This window comes from Podarcis bocagei (assembly GCF_964188305.1).
Source record: "Podarcis bocagei genome assembly, chromosome: W".
Taxonomy (NCBI): Eukaryota; Metazoa; Chordata; class Lepidosauria; order Squamata; family Lacertidae; genus Podarcis; species Podarcis bocagei.
In genome coordinates this window covers 61,993,871-61,999,623 of record NC_138131.1, presented here as the reverse complement: position 1 = coordinate 61,999,623, position 5,753 = coordinate 61,993,871, and positions in this window count along the sequence as shown.

Below are 5,753 nucleotides of genomic sequence, written 5' to 3'. Positions count from 1 at the left end.
CAAAACAGTGGTCTAATGCGAGGGGAAACGACCTATTCGCAGCTCTCACCACCAAGTTAGCCAGGCCTGTGCTGTGAACAGTGCCGGATTTACGTATAAGCTAAACAAGCTATAGTTTAGGGTCCCACTCTTTTGGGGCCCCCCAAAAAATTTAAAGGGGAAATAACTGGATGTACATTTCCAAACTATAAGATAAAAAAAGGGTCTGCATAAAAGGCGGATCTATACGGATCCTCATGGATCCTCCACTTTTTAAAAAATAATTCCAACAAATGCAGTGTCAAATCACACCTAGAAGGCACGCCTACAAACTGGACTATAAAAAACGTGGATCCAACACTTTGCCACGCTGCAGTACCATAAAAACATGGATCCGTGGGACGGATCCTCATGAATTCATATGATTTTTATATTGAAACAAAATAAAAACACCATGCTTCTGTAGACCACATCTTAGTCTGTAGGAGGAACCAAAAAAATCACGCATCCACTGTTTCGTGGTGCCGCAATGGCGCAAAAACATGGTTAAAAAACACGGATCCTCATGAATCCTCATGATTTTTGCACTAGATCAGCCCAAACTCACTTTCAAATTACACATCATGTCCAGGGGCACAATATCCACCACAGAAATCACGGATCCATGGCTTCCTGGCCATACCGTGGCCCAAACGTGGTTTTCAAGAACAGATCCTCATGGATCCTCACACTTTTTGCATTGGACCAACCCAAACTCACTGTCAAATCACACATCATTCCCAGGGGCACAGCCTACACCACAAAAAACTCAGATCCACGCCTGCCTGACCACGCCCTGGCCCAAAAACGTGGTTCCGAAGCACGGATCCTCATGAATCCTTATGATTTTTGCACTAGATCAACCCAAAGTCACCATCAGATCAAACATCATGGCCATGGGCACAGCATCCACCACAAAAACCACGGATCCACGGCTTCCTGGCCACTCCATGGCCCAAAAACGTGGTTTTGAAGCACGGATCCTCATGGATCCTCAAGCTTTTTGCATCGGGCCACCCCAAACACACCGTCAAATCACACATCATGTCCAGAGGCACAGCCTGCACCACAAAAATCACGGATCCAAGGCTTCCTGACCATACCGTGGCCCAAAAACGTGGTTTTGAAGCACGGATCCTCATGGGTCCTCATGCTTTTTGCATTGGGCCAACCCAAACTCACCGTCAAATCACACACCATGTCCAGGGGCAGCGCCTGCACCACAGAAAACTCGGATCCACGGCTTCCTTGCCACTCCAAGGCCCAAAAACGTGGTTCCGAAGCACGGATCCTCATGGATCCTCACGCTTTTTGCATTGGGCCACCCCAAACTCACCGTCAAATCACACATCATTCCCAGGGGCACAGCCTACACCACAAAAACTCGGATCCACGGCTTCCTGGCCACTCCATGGCCCAAAAACGTGGTTCCGAAGCACGGATCCTCATGGATCCTCACTCTTTTTGCATTTGGCCAACCCAAACTCACTGTCAAATCACACATCATGTCCAGGGGCACAGCCTGCACCACAAAAAACTCGGATCCACGGCTTCCTGGCCAATCCAAGGCCCAAAAACGTGATTTTGAAGCACAGATCCTCATGGATCCTCACGCTTTTTGCATTGGGCCAACCCAAACTCACTGTCAAATCACACATCATTTCCAGGGGCACAGCCTGCACCACAAAAAACTCAGATCCACGGCTTCCTGGCCAATCCAAGGCCCAAAAACGTGGTTTTGAAGCACGGATCCTCATGGATCCTCACGCTTTTTGCATTGGGCCAACCCAAACTCACCGTCAAATCACACATCATTTCCAGGGGCACAGCCTGCACCACAAAAAACTCAGATCCACGGCTTCCTGGCCAATCCAAGGCCCAAAAACGTGGTTTTGAAGCACGGATCCTCATGGATCCTCACGCTTTTTGCATTGGGCCAACCCAAACTCACCGTCAAATCACACATCATGTCCAGGGGCACAGCTTACACCACAAAAAACTCGGATCCACGGCTTCCTGGCCACTCCATGGCCCAAAAACGTGGTTTTGAAGCACGGATCCTCATGGATCCTGACTCCTTTTGCATTGGGCCACCCCAAACTCACCATCAAATCACACATCATGTCCAGGGGCACTGCCTGCACCACAAAAAACTCGGATCCACAGCTTCCTGGCAATGCCATGGCCCAAAAACTTGGTTTTCAAGCACGGATCCTCATGGATCCTCACACTTTTTGCATTGGGCCACCCCAAACTCACCGTCAAATCACACATCATGTCCAGGGGCACTGCCTGCACCACAAAAAACTCAGATCCACGCCTGCCTGACCACGCCCTGGCCCAAAAACGTGGTTCCGAAGCACGGATCCTCATGAATCCTTATGATTTTTGCACTAGATCAACCCAAAGTCACCATCAGATCAAACATCATGGCCATGGGCACAGCATCCACCACAAAAACCACGGATCCACGGCTTCCTGGCCACTCCATGGCCCAAAAACGTGGTTTTGAAGCACGGATCCTCATGGATCCTCAAGCTTTTTGCATCGGGCCACCCCAAACACACCGTCAAATCACACATCATGTCCAGAGGCACAGCCTGCACCACAAAAATCACGGATCCAAGGCTTCCTGACCATACCGTGGCCCAAAAACGTGGTTTTGAAGCACGGATCCTCATGGATCCTGACTCCTTTTGCATTGGGCCACCCCAAACTCACCATCAAATCACACATCATGTCCAGGGGCACTGCCTGCACCACAAAAATCACGGATCCAAGGCTTCCTGACCATACCGTGGCCCAAAAACGTGGTTTTGAAGCACGGATCCTCATGGATCCTGACTCCTTTTGCATTGGGCCACCCCAAACTCACCATCAAATCACACATCATGTCCAGGGGCACTGCCTGCACCACAAAAAACTCGGATCCACAGCTTCCTGGCCACTCCATGGCCCAAAAATGTGGTTCCGAAGCACGGATCCTCATGGATCCTCACACTTTTTGCATTGGGCCACCCCAAACTCACCGTCAAATCACACATCATTCCCAGGGGCACAGCCTGCACCACAAAAAACTTGGATCCACTGCTTCCTGGCCACTCCATGGCCCAAAAATGTGGTTCCGAAGCACGGATCCTCATGGATCCTCACACTTTTTGCATTGGGCTACCCCAAACTCACTGTCAAATCACACATCATGTCCAGGGGCACAGCTTACACCACAAAAAACTCGGATCCACGGCTTCCTGGCCACTCCAAGGCCCCAAAATGTGGTTTTGAAGCACGGATCCTCATGGATCCTCACGCTTTTTGAATTGGGCCAACCCAAACTCACTGTCAAATCACACGTCATAGCCAGGAGCAGAGCCTGCACCATAAAAATTATGGATCCATGGCTTCCTGGCAGCGCCATGGCCCAAAAAGGTAGTTTTGAAGCACGGATCCTCAAGGGTCCTCACTCTTTTCGCATTGGGGCTCCCCAAACTCACCATCAAATCACACATCATAGCCACGGGCACAACTCACAAATCATGAGTTGCACTACAAAAATCACAAAAATCCCCTTACCTGCACTGTTAATGTCACCACTGCAATATTATTATTAGTGCCGATAGGAGAATATATGACTACCGTATTTTTCGCTCTATAAGACAACTTTTTACCCTCCAAAAATTAAGGGGAAATGTGTGTGCGTCCTATGGAGTGAATGCAGGCTCCTTGGCTTCAGCGATAGCAACACGAAGCCTCCAAAGCGCAGAGGGAGCGCTCCCTCCACGCTCCAGAGGCTACGCGTTGCTTTCGCTGAAGCCTGGAGAGCGAGAGGGGTCGGTGCGCACCGACCCCTCTCGCTCTCCAGGCTTCAGGGATAGCCGCCTGAAGCCTTTGGAGTACAGCGCAAGTTCCTGCTGATCTCCGAAGGCTTGCGGATAGCCGCCTGAAGCCTGGAGAACGAGAGGGGTCAGTGCACACCGATCCCTCTTGCTCTCCAGGCTTTGCTTCTCTGGAGAGGCACTGCACAATGTTTCCTCTCTGCGCAGTGCCCCTTCAGTGAAGCTGGAGGAGAAATGGAAGGGGCTCCGTTTCTCATCCCGCTTCGCTGAAGGGGCGCTGAGCGGAGAGGGGGAGAATTTTTTTCCCCTTGTTCTCCCCCTCCTATGGTTCGGTGCGTCCTATAGAGTGAAAAATACGGTATATATTGTACCAAGATATGGTTCATCTTCAAGAACAGATCAAATACATGCCAAAGTATTAAAGAGGAGAAAAAATATGAAACTGCTTACATACTGTCAACTAATATCCAGATTCAAGAAAGACTGTATGGCAAACATACAGTGAAAATCAGTGAAAAGATAGAATCTGAGTCCATCATAACAGAGTTCTACCTTCTGGGTAAAATTTATAAACTATTACTCAAATATGACACCAAGCCCGAACAAGCAAAACCTTATATGACAAAATGGATGCAAAAATTTTAAGAGCAGTTCACAGTAGAACAGTGAGAACAATTATGAATAAAGGAATAAAATTTACTGCAAATTAAGCCCTAAAACAAAATTGGTACAGTGGAACCTCGGGTTGCAGACATAACCCGTGACTGAGGCACGTCCGCAACCCACAGCATTCGCATCCTGAAGCGCCACGTCTGCACAGGCACTGGTGCAATTTGGCGCTTCTGCGCATATGAAAGACCCAGTTCTCTGAGTGCATGTTCTGGAAGTTGGGCAATAGGGGCAGTACAGGATTCCTTTTGGTGTACTGACCTCCCCGCTGCACCAAGGATTCCCTGCCCGAGCTGCTTCAGGTCATTGCGGATGTTCTCCTGGAGATACCTAGTTTGGTTGTCCTAGGGGATTTTAACATCCATGCCAACATGACCTTACAAGGGGCTGTTTGGGACTTCGTGGAAAGCATGGCCTCCATGGGGCTGTCCCTGAATAACTTTGGCCCAACTCATAGTCACGGACATGCCTTAGACCTAGTGTTCACCAATAGTGACATGGGTGATATGAAGTCCAGTTGCACCAGGAAGTGATCTGACCATGGCACTTCTTTTGTTTCACTTTTACCTAGTGTCATCACTAGGTAAAAGTGAAACAAAAGAAGTGCCATGGTCAGATCACTTCCTGGTGCAACTGGACTTCTCCGTGACCCTTCTCCTCTGCAGGGAGGTGGGACCAATGTGGATGGTCCGCCCCCGCCACTTAATGAATCCAAATGGTTTCCAGAGAGTGGTAGGGCATGCTTTATCCCATGTTGATGGCCTTTCAGCTGATTCCCTGGTGGCCTGCCGGAATGTGGAGTTGACCAGGGCTATCGACTGTCTGGCTCCGAAGCGCCCTCTCCAACTGCATGGAGCCCTGACAGCCCCGTGGTTTTCTTTGGAGCTGCGGGTGAGGAAACAATCGCTGAGACGGCTCGAGTGCCAGTGGCAGAAAACTCATTCTGAATTGGACCGGACACAGGTTAGAGCTCAATGTCGAGCCTACCAAGTGGCGATAGCAATGGTGAAGAAGACTTTCTTCACCGTCTCTATAGCATCTACAGAAAATAGTAGCAGGAGACTCTTTCAGGTGGTTTGAAATTTAATGGAACCACCTTTACCACCGGGGCCTTGTAAAGACCCCAAGACCTCCTGCAACGATTTTTCAAATTTTTATGCAGATAAAGTTGCTCATATTCGGAAGGAGGTAGACACCACCGTGGGAGCAGGGTCAGGGCGAGAGAGTGCTAGA